Genomic DNA, 11,507 nt, shown 5'->3' on the forward strand with positions numbered 1-11,507 from the left:
CTGGACAAAAATACATTTGATGTACGACAATAGAGCCAGATTCCTTGCCAGTTTAGCACCATTTTGAAAATGGTGGTGACTCATCCTCCTCATGTGTTGCACTGATGTACAGCTGTCCAGGCCATCCAGATTGTGGGTCTTATTGTGCATGGAGCATATCTCTAAAATGACACTAATAAATCAATCAAAACCATTTCAAATCAACGGCTGTCAAATGGATTAAAGTAGAATAGTGAGTGGCCCAAATTTGAATGGAAAAATCAGATGATTAATATTATCTTCTCAGTGCAAAATTTCAGGGATGATCCATCAGCAGTTGGGTCGGGGATTTGGACAGACTGGATTGCCTTACAACCATGCTACGGGCCCGAGAAAGAGAAAATAGAAATTAACGAAACGATGCTCATAATAGAGCTCCAAACTTTTCACTTGCATCTGTCAATGCATACATAGGATAAAGGTCTACAACCTGATTACTATCAACATCGCTGGGCGTCTAGGTGGCATTATTTTTCTACAAAAAAGTAGATCAATGAAAAACATATATACCCAAGAGCATGGCATCCACCATTAAAAACAGTATGAGAAATTAGACCCATTAAAAACAGTTTTTAGAGATCCTTGTGCTAATAAAGTTCCCTGTCAAACAAGAAAAGACCATCCACAAGAAAATGTATAAATTGAAGAGACGTGTCTTTCGTATGCTATCAAATGAAACTAATATAAAAAATAAATGAAATTTGCTTGAAGATTTTGAGACAGAAATTAGATTTTTTTTCTGCTGCAGCAAGACAGGTCACATAAGAGTGTTGGCAGAGTGTATTGGTGCATGTCCCATTAGACAAATGATAGGAAAATATATTTTGGAGCTTTGGGGACCTCAAACTTCCTCAGCTTCTCAATCGGCCATTCTTTTCTTTTAGCTTGAGATAGGAACATAAAGGAAAGTTTGGTGGGGATTAGTACTCAATTAAAGGAAAGTTTAGTGGAGAAGATGATTCAAAGAAATGTGTTAAACAATAATACTTATCAAAAAAATGAAAATAAGAAATTGCATATGTAAGTAATAAAGAAGTCAAAGTAAAAGAAGTTGCAAATGTAAGAATATCACAGAACTTAAACTGTAAGCTTCAGATGACAAGTTAACCAAAATGAAATGTGCTAAACAATTAGGAAAAAAAAAACATCTTTATATGAGCCGCATACAGGATTGTTGGGTGCACAGAAATGAACGAGCATCAACACAGTAAAATTTAAAGAAGTGAAGTCCCCTGTTACATAGGAAAAACCAGAAATGAGCAGATCCAATCACAGCAACTTTATCAGTGGTATTGAATCAGCCCTGCCATGATGTATATATCGTATATCAACATCTTCCATCATTTTTTCAGATCATTTTAGAGCATGATCCAAAAAAATGAAGCAGATCCAAATATCTCGTTCACCAATCCAAAAAAATGAAGCAGATCCAAATATCTGGTGAACCATATTGGAGGAACAGTAGTTGTTGAATCTCAACTGCTACAAAATTTTTGTGGGCTACAAAAGTTTTTGATGAAGCTGATATTTGTTTTTCCCTTCATCCAGGTCCTTGTGTCCTGATCAACAGGTTTAATGGCAAATAAACTCACAGCGGGTATTACATTGAGCCCTACGAAATTTTTAATGGTGGGAATTCAATCAGCACTGTGGTCCACTTGAGATTTGGATGTACCTTTTTTTTTCCCTCAAAAGGAGCAGAAATATGGATGGATAGCTTGGATATACAATACATGCATCAACGTGGGCTCCACAGCAGGACCACACTGCGTTGGGTGAGACCCGGGCGCACCTAATCCGGAAATGTTTCAACCAACCACAATGTATGTTGGGCAGTCAATCACCCTTGTTTCCTATAGTATGGTCCACCCAAGTGTATAAAAAATATACATTACGGTATGCTTATAGAACATCGACCACTAACCAGTACCATCAATGCAATCCAAATCTATCTTGATGTTTATATGGCATCCAAACGGTTTATAAGGTCATTCCCACCGTGATGAAGTGAAAATACTAAAAAATTATGAACCTTTTTAGCCACATGAATGTTTCAAACAGTGGTCATTGAATCCCTACTGTTTCCTCCCTTGCGACCCACTTGAGTTTTGGATCCACCTCATTTTTAGTCTCATAACCTAAAATGATCTCTCAAAATGGACGCACCATGTGAATTATCATAAACATCATGGTAGGCCCCACTTAGCATCCCAGCGAAGGAACTTCCTGCTATGCATGGGTAGGAAATCCATGTCAGTTATATAAAAAATTATAAATAGGTGCAGGAAAGCAGATGGATGCAGCATAAGATAACCACCACCAAAAAAAAAGAAAAAAAAAAAAAGATTGACAATGGAATGCATTCCTATTCTTGGAACTGCAGATTGACATTAAAATGAAAAAGAAAAAAGAAAGAAAAATAAACCATTCTTACCTTTTATACAAAGATTGTTGATAACTGCTAGATTCTGGGAAAACAGATTACTGGTGAAAACTGAAAGCATCCATTGCTACCTTACAAGATCTCGGCTTTACAACACCCATAGCTCAGATTTAGCTTGGTGTGGCATCTTGTGCTGTTAAAGACGAGCAGTACAGCTCAAATTACAAATCTGAACTAAGATTGGAAAAGAAAATAGCACTAAAAAATGAATGGTCTGATAATTGGAAATTGCAAGGGAAAATAGAAACTAACTGCTCAGAATAAATCCCTGGAGAAGGCTCTGGGCTCTCTCAGCCTGCTCGGAACTACCGGATATTTGGACCACCTTTTCATTTAGCTCAGGTCTATCTTCCATGAGGCTGACAATAGCCCCTAACATCTGTTTACATTAAATATCAATACCATAACTTCAGCGACCAGGTTACAAAATCAAGTAGGAAAATATCCGGACTCCATCCATTCTTAAGGATTCTAATATTTCAACTCTGTAATTATTAAAATAAAATAATTTAATATAAAAAAATTTACTCTGCATGCAATGTTACGTCACCGATCTGAGCAAGCTTGCTTCCTGATCTCATGATGAGGCTGGGAACAGTATGCTCTGGTGATAAATAGTGGAAATAGCACAGAAGAAGAAGAAGCCTTCAAGTTAGTTCATCCATCAAACACATGGAAACAACAACTAGCATTTGTAGTCTACGGCCTAATTGGCATATGTAAAAACTTAATCAATTCAGCATTTCAACTACAAAAATAATAATAATAATAATAAATAAATAAAATAAAATAAAAATAAAAATCAGCAAATATCCAATACCATTATAAAAGAACCTCCAAAATCAACTAGTACACACGCAAGGAGCAATGAATCTGACATCCGGTTGTCATCGGAGCAATGAATCTGAAAATCAAACCATTGTGCTAGCAGATGAATCCCATCAACATCTGGAATTTACACAGTAAAAAATATTGGTGATACATGCATTAATCAAACTGTGTTCTGTTCAAAAACCTGACCATTAGCAATTAATCTCCAACAACAAAAGGGTTCTTATATTTTTATTGAATTATAACTAGAGATGGCGATTGAAGCTATTAGCTAGGCAGGAAAGCCTCTACTTCCTACACATGCAGTAAAACTCTCATGTCCATGGACAAAGCAATCGTCAGAGCGATTCTTGGTTGAAGCATTTCTTCAAACATGTAGGAGGCCATGGACAGCGGTAGATATGGCTGCCACTGCCATGGTTGAGCAAATGAGAGAGAGAGAGAGAGAGAGAGAGAGAGAGAGGCATACCTACCTGCTAAGAACCAAGGTGCTAATTGGCTCTTGGAGAAGGGGAGCTACTGCTGTAGCTGTTGTCGTTGTTGGTGCTTCTTCCTCTTGCAGGCCTACACAACAAAGCCAAAAAGGAGTAAAAACTACAGAAAACCAAAGGAAGCAGGTGTTATTTGGGGCATAGAAAAAACGCTAGTGTTCTATCAACAACAACAACAACAAAAAACATTTGGTCTGAGCAAATGAACTGAACATATGAGGCTTACCTTTGGATGATAAAATGACCCATATGATGGGCCACATGGCTTATGGGTGATCCCCCACAAAAAGCACATGACTACAATCAAATAAATGTAAACATCAGATCGGGCCCCATTACTTATTAACCATCAGTTGTAATTGCACATTCATTAGGTAGCGAAGATCGTTTGAAAGGAGAGAGATTCATGCCGTGATGTGTGCACCACACCAAAAGCTCCAGTTACCAAAATTCGGCCCCACACATACCATTACTGGATTAAACCAAAAACATCTCCGTTGATCAAGCACCATGTTTCTTTTGGTTCTTAAGAAGTGATTTTTCATGAAGCCTTTAGAGAATCCAAGGCAATGAGAATCCAAAGGCACAACAATTTCAAAATTTTACAAAAGATTGTGTGGTTCAAGTTGGATAGGATAGGTTGATAATTCATATGTTTGCAAAGAAACCAAATGAAGAACAACAGACTACCTTCTTGGGCTACGGCTTCTAGAAATCTTCCGTACTCCCTATGGCACAAAAATTGAGTTAGAACATCAACCTTTTCAAGAACATAGGGGTGAGATCCAATCATCCAAAAGATTGTGTGGTTCAAGTTGGATAGGATAGGTGGATAATTCAGATGTTTGCAAAGAAACCAAATGAAGAACAACAGACTACCTTCTCGGGCTACGGCTTCTAGAAATCTTCCGTACTCCCTGTGGCACAAAAATTGAGTTAGAACATCACCCTTTCCAAGAACATAGGGGTGAGATCCAATAATCCATCAGGCTGGTACGACCATGCAATTTTTGAGGAATGGAGAGAAGAAAAATGCAATTTTTGAGGAATGGAGTCGAACATCTTCCGTACTGAAGAAGAAGAAGAATAAGAAGAATTATTACTAGTCCTCAATTTGGTTTAAATGTCTTCATAGGTGATCTGTTGAGTAGCAGTGATGTGAAGGCAATGAGTATGCCTCTCACCTCTGAAACCAATGCTTTACGACTCCAAACAAACGCACCCTGTAAAGCAGCACAACAAAAGTAAATAGTTGTTATTAAAACCAGCACTGAATATAAGGCAGGCATGCTGCAGGTAATGGACAATGTAGTTACATGAGTAAAAGATAAATGACTTCGTACACGTACATGACATGCAACATCTCTGACAATATCGGAGATAGAGTAACAATCATTCAATGGAAATAAAGATTCTCCCCTTACAGATGCCTACCTTTATTTATTCCCATTTCTCGCATTGTTTATACTTTTGTATAACTACTACAGAAAATACCATAAACAAAGATGTTTCTTGCTTTCATTTCTAAATTCATTTGTCAGTTAACTACAATCAAACCATTTAAATGCCTTGAACTGAAAGAACATGCAGTGGGTCAACAGTCTTTTTTTACAAGTCAGACAAGTCTTAGTCAGTCACTGTGATCCTTGAGTGTTGGTCCTAGAAATATGGTTCTTTCCCCAGCCTCAATTGCAGCTACTAAAAAAAGGAAAGGAACAACAAAATAGCACATTGACTCATGTTCTTCTAGAACACTAGTAAAATATCAAATCTCCTCCTTACATGTCCACAAGCACTCATGCATTGAATGCATGAAAATCTCATTAGTTCTAGACCATATCATTCTTAGAAAGGGTCTAGCCAAAGTTACCTGCCACTTGTCCAAATGCCTAATCAGGAGCAAGTCTCTATAGTGAAGGCATGAAAAACTGAATTCGATAAGAAACTTTTTACACCCAAATCGAGTCATCTCATTGTAACTAACTTCAGGTCTTCCAAGATGCATTCCAGCCTGTAATATCAATTGATGAATGCAAGTACATGTAACTCAGATACTAGGAACTACATAATTGGCCTACACAGGGTTGAAAGATCTTCTGATTACTGGACACTTACAATCCTAAGATAACTTATTTCATGCTTGCCTCTCCAACTTCCTGCTACTTCTGGTAACCAGGGAATTCTATGCTTCAATATTAAGCTTTAAATACATAGGAAAACCACACAAGTTAACACTGCGAGATACATGCTTTTAACAAGTAAAGGTGCATTTCTCATCATATCACCATCATCATCAGACTTCAGAGCTTTGCCATAGTTATTTCAAGTCAGCTTTCTTGTGATTCCATGTCCTAGTTATCTAAGGAAAACCGTGGAAAGGAAAAGGTTTCCTTTTCTTGAAGTGGAAAAGGAAATGGCCCTTCATTGAGAAATCTGAGGAAATATGAGGAAAAGGAAATCAATTTCCTCAGTCCTCTGTCTTTTGCAAACAAGGGAAACCGTCATGTCTGAGGAAATTAATTTCATTTCTTTGGTTACATTTTTATCCCCACCAATCCAAACAGGCCACAATAACCTCCAACCCAATCAGAGGCTGCCCCTGCAATCAGACGGAAGATTTTTAATTTTGTTTAACTTATATTGTGATTCCGCAGGGGAAAAAAACAGATTAATCACGTGAGGTACACATGGACATTTTTATAGGTATGAAAATAGACTGATAGATGAATCTAGCTGCTGAAAACAGATGACCAGAAAAGAAAGTGGGAAGAGATGGTTTTGAAAGCTAACACAACTAATACAGAGAAGTATACGTACTGCCCCATGTGCAGCATGCTGCTGACAAAAATCCGAAGTCACAACCCAAACTTTTGGGCACCCATCTTCCTTCAAAGCTACAACCTGAGTGCATGTATGGAACAAATAGCAACCAACCAATAATCAGAAAAATGGGAAAAGAAACCACACAGAATCAAAAATACATCTTACAGATTTTAACTAATTCAGTTCCCATTGAAGGCTTGGAAAGAAAAGAATATAGGTGTATTTACTATTGATAGATTACAAAACTGTGTACGTGCAGAGCTCCATACCAAAAAAAAAACAGAACAAAACCAAAAACTAGACCACCCACAAGACGCAAATCAGATTTTTCCAACGTGTATGACATGTATGCAATTTCTAAGTGCCTGCATATCATCCATCACACTCTGCAAGATATTTCAGACATGATGAAACCAGGAGAGAGAGTGAGAGAGAGAGAGAGAGAGAGAGAGTAGCATACTACTGCGGCTATTGGAGAAGGGGAGCTACTACTGCGGCTGTTGCTGGTGCTTCTTCTCTTGCAGGCCTTCTCGGACTTTGGCGTGTTCCAGCAAGGAGTGCAACGACCGAGAGATCCGCGTCTTCAACAAGCAATGGAAATGGAAGCCATATCAAGAGAGGCCGGGGTGGAAAAGGGAGATCGAGAGACGTTGGAGAGAGAAAGAGAGAGACTTTCGGGATTTGGGGATGGGTGCGCGATATGGGGATGGGGCGAGGGAAGAAGGGTTTGGGAGAGAAATGGCGCGAGCGATTTGGGAAAGTGGGGGCAAATGCCGCTCAATATACCAAATCCTCTTCCAAATCAGATAACTTTTCAAATCCGAAATAGTGTACATTTACCATTGTTTATAACAAAAAGATCTGTTAACAGTCGTACATGCAAGAGGGACCAATTTATGGACGGTTAAGATTTTATTATATAAGAAAATTATAAATATTAAACACCTAAAACTAGACAGATTATTTGAATGGTCTAGATAACTCTACATCATTGCCACTATTTTCATGAACGAGTCACCACTATTTAACATCTTGTACAAAACTCACAAGCTTTTACAAAAGAAAAAAAATGGTAAACCTATCTTTGGAAAGGGGAGGGCTCTATGGGCCCCACCATGATGTATATTTTTCATCCACGCCGTCCCTCCATTTACCAAGATCATTCTGGGGTTGATCCCCAAATATGGCTGAACCACAAAATGAGAAACATCTAGACAGTTGGACGTCCACCATTCAAAACTTAACCATGGTGACGGATTTAGTGACCTTCGCCGACGGATTTTAGCCGTTGGCGAATCCGACAGTTTTTGGTCATAGCTAAAACCACCCCAAGTCTGTCAGCTTTGCCCCTTTTTTTGGTAGTGAACTTATTTAAGCTATTTTTCCATTACAAGGGCCATGGTGAAACTAGCACTAGGATTGCAATACACTAGCAAGTTGATGTAGGTGTAGAAGGTATATATTTTGAAGTGGAATAAATATGCCGGCTTCTATGAGTAGCCACCATGGATGTTTTTCTTTTTCTTGTGCATGTCAAGTATATATATGCAAAGGTCATAGAAATCATGAATTCATGATTGATTGATTTTCCTTAATGCATTTAGGAATTATCTAGTAGAATCTTTCCAAGAAGCAAATTCTATTTTCATTTTTGTTCTTAGAAACTTGTTGAGTTAGACTCATCATGATGCCTAGTAATTATTAAAGAAAATCTTAATTTATCGTTATCTTCTATTTTTTTATTACTATTTATGTTCTACTTATGTAGCTTCCACATATTTCTATTTGTCCCAATGTGTTTATGCACCCCGTATAATTAATATTTGTATAATAATGTTTTTAATTGAAAGTCATATTAGATAAAAAGATACATATCTAAATAATTCAACTTGGAAGGAGCTATATTTTCACTACAAATGTGGATTTCTCCTGTGATTTCGAGTTATGATTTTGGGCGTTTTATGTTCATTATTATTCTACTAAAGAAGGCCATGGAAAGTTGTGGAAATGTCATTTTCTAAGAAATAGGAAAACATGCAATAGTGGAAATGTCATTTCCTCAATTTACATTTCGGCAAACCCAAACAGGCCCTAGAATTAGCCGCTGCTCTTCCAAATGTTGAAATCAGCAAAAACGAGAAGTCCAATAATTCAGCTTATGGTGGCCCTTGGATCTGCATCAAAATTATCTTGGTACTCTCATGTCCTTTGACATTTGAGTTACACATGTTTACCATTTCCTTTATTGGTACTCTCATGTCCTTTAATAATTCCTATCTTCTATGTTTGTTTTGTGTTTTTGTTTTTAACCTATTGAGAAGGGTATTTGCAGGCTATCAGTTTACTGGCTTGTGCCAAAACAAGTTGGATGAATGTTGACATTGATAAAATCGTGTACGAGACATGTGGAAAGCAACTCAGTTTTACTTTGTTGGCGTCTTGGACACAGTCCGAAGGTCAAATTCCAATGTCTTAAATTGCTTTAATCCTATTTGCTACCTCTAGAGTTCTATTGCTTTAAACCCATCTTCCAATTTGGGAACATGTATCCACACTTCTAATTCTTAGTTTCTTTAATAGAAGCTCCTAAACAGGATCGCTATGTTTCCCTATTATTTGAAGATGCACTTGTTTGTTCCTTGATTACTGTTTTTGTTTTCTCCACTAGAATGCAGGACCATTTTATGAATGGATAGGAGCAGGAGTAACAATGGAACCCTTTACTTGTCAGTGTCAAAATAGCAGGATTCAACAATGGAACCCTTGACTTGTCATCTAGTAGATGGATCTACAAGGTAACCACAGAGATTGTGTACATCCATTTAGTTTTTGTTACTGTAAATAGTTCCCATTTGTTATTACTCGAGGTCATATACAATTCACGAAGATTATTCTACTCTTCTATCAGGCGGAAGCTCTTGATTTGGAGAAAATTGTGCTTCAAACAGTAGCAAAAGTTGCATAGGACTGGAGAATAGATGATATAAGCGGGCTCTTGGGTTGTTGTAATTTTAAAGCCAACATGCTTAATACAAAAGAACTTTTGAGTGGTGATGAGAAGGTATGTGAAATGTCTTCTACCATGCTATTTTTTATTTTGCCTGTTTGGCTATATCAGGCTGTGGCTGCATGGAAAGTTGTATTGCTATAAAAATTTGTAGCATGGAAAATGGACATTCATGTGCATTTGTAGTCTGAAAACATTAAATAGACCGTTACCAATTTTATTGGTATTGTGCTGATTATTTTGTCTTGATGACTGTTAAATGGGTGAAACACGTATGCACATGTTTAATCATTGATTGATTATGATATTATTAAACAATTGTGTGAATTATTTTTTGAATGACTATTAGGTGTAAGATTTAAAAAAAAAAAAATACAAACAAATCTGACAATTCTTTTTGTAAAAATTCATAGATATTTTGGCAACGGACTAAATCCGTCGCTAATTTCTGAACAAGTTCAACAAACGACGGATTTGAGGTCCGTTGCTTTCCTCATATTAGCAACGGACCTTATCCGTCGCTAATATTTTTAATGATGAATAATACGGGTGCTATTTTAGCGACGGATATTTATGACAGGCCTTATCCGTCGTAGATTAAACGATGGATTTTATTCATTGGATAGAAAAAACAACTTAGTAAACAGCAACGGACCAAGTGACGAACGAAATCTGTTGTTTATTTGGTTTTGCGACGGATTTGGTCCGTCACAAATCCGTGATTTTGGCAGTCTCCCCTACATTTTGTAGTTGAGATATGATCTAGTGGGCTAGGTGTATGGAAAACGTCCCATGCACATAGATGCATTTGGACCTGGTGGCATCAACATCACCTATCTGGACCGTTCATAAGTCTAATTCACTCTTCTTCCAACTTTATTTAAAAATCACACCGATCGGATGACTCTAAACATTCAAAATTGGAGTTATCACATTTGAACGATCTTGTCCATCCATTTTTTATTCCACTCACTAGATGTTTTTGACAATCAAATCACTTTCATTTTAAAAAGGAAGGTTATGAGGAGTGGACTGGACGTAATGGACGGTTCAGATAGGTGGTTAGAATGCAAATGAGTCCAAATCCAACTAGGTGCATGGGAAAACAATCTACTGTCCTACGTGTATGGAAACATAATAACAGGTCAGTTCTTCTAGCTTGTAAGCCACCGCACCACGACAAAGATGTACATGGATTGCGTCGTGCCCTTGCGACTACGGACTTGGTCCAAGCAGGGGTTATGTGGGGCCCACAATAATGTATGTGTGTTATCCACGCTGTTCATTCATTTTTAGAGATTATTTTAGAATGTGGACCAAAAACTGAGACATCCAAGGCTCAAGTGGACCACACAGTGGGGATTGAACGCCTGCTATTAAAACTTCTTGAGAGCCACCGAAGTTTCAATCGAGCTAATATTTATGTTTTCCCTTTCATCTAGGTCTATGTGACTTTATGAACAGATTGGATGGCAAATGAACAAATTTGAATTCTAGGTTGATCTGATGGCTTAGGTTCGCTATGATTTTTGGGATATGGCCCATCCATGTTATGGTTTACCAGACTAACGGTCCCGATCAACCTAGAGGGAGCAAAGTACTTGCTTAAGGCAACAAATACTCTGCCATATTTTCATATTTACAGTTGAATGGTCCAACACAGCTTGTATGATCATACAAAGAAGTATGTGGACGGTGTGATCATCGATCCAGTCCATCCACTTTGATGGACCCACCTTGGATTAGCCAGCAACTTACGGTATCTATTAGGGGTTGGCAACGATTGGTTGCAGCTTAGCCCGAGCAGCCCAACCCTAGAGAGCTAGGGCTTGTGTCCTAAACTTGGCCCAGGGCTCAACCTGGGCTTCAAATC

At 37.8% G+C, this 11,507-nt stretch overlaps 3 long non-coding RNA genes across 5 annotated transcripts; 1 reads left to right on the forward strand and 2 right to left on the reverse strand.

Moving 5' to 3' along the window:
• Positions 1–618: 618 nt before the first annotated feature.
• Positions 619–3,447, reverse strand: LOC131251977 (uncharacterized). Of its 3 annotated transcripts, none has more exons than XR_009174079.1 (3): positions 2,735–2,975; positions 2,474–2,615; positions 619–923 (listed from the first exon to the last, which is right to left on the reverse strand). It is a non-coding gene; the product is annotated as an uncharacterized LOC131251977 (long non-coding RNA). The 3 variants fall into 3 exon arrangements; XR_009174080.1 differs by lacking the exon at positions 619–923 and adding an exon at positions 3,303–3,439 and having other exon boundaries at positions 2,470–2,615; positions 2,735–3,086; XR_009174078.1 differs by lacking the exon at positions 619–923 and having other exon boundaries at positions 2,470–2,615; positions 2,735–3,447.
• Positions 3,448–3,809: 362 nt separating this feature from the next.
• On the reverse strand, positions 3,810–4,534 carry LOC131251978 (uncharacterized). Its single transcript, XR_009174081.1, has 3 exons — positions 4,495–4,534; positions 4,031–4,101; positions 3,810–3,877 (listed from the first exon to the last, which is right to left on the reverse strand). It is a non-coding gene; the product is annotated as an uncharacterized LOC131251978 (long non-coding RNA).
• Positions 4,535–8,963: 4,429 nt separating this feature from the next.
• On the forward strand, positions 8,964–9,881 carry LOC131251979 (uncharacterized). Its single transcript, XR_009174082.1, has 3 exons — positions 8,964–9,083; positions 9,359–9,422; positions 9,536–9,881. It is a non-coding gene; the product is annotated as an uncharacterized LOC131251979 (long non-coding RNA).
• The last annotated feature ends 1,626 nt before the right edge of the window (positions 9,882–11,507 follow it).

Source organism: Magnolia sinica, chromosome 7 (genome assembly GCF_029962835.1).
Source record: "Magnolia sinica isolate HGM2019 chromosome 7, MsV1, whole genome shotgun sequence".
NCBI lineage: Eukaryota > Viridiplantae > Streptophyta > Magnoliopsida > Magnoliales > Magnoliaceae > Magnolia > Magnolia sinica.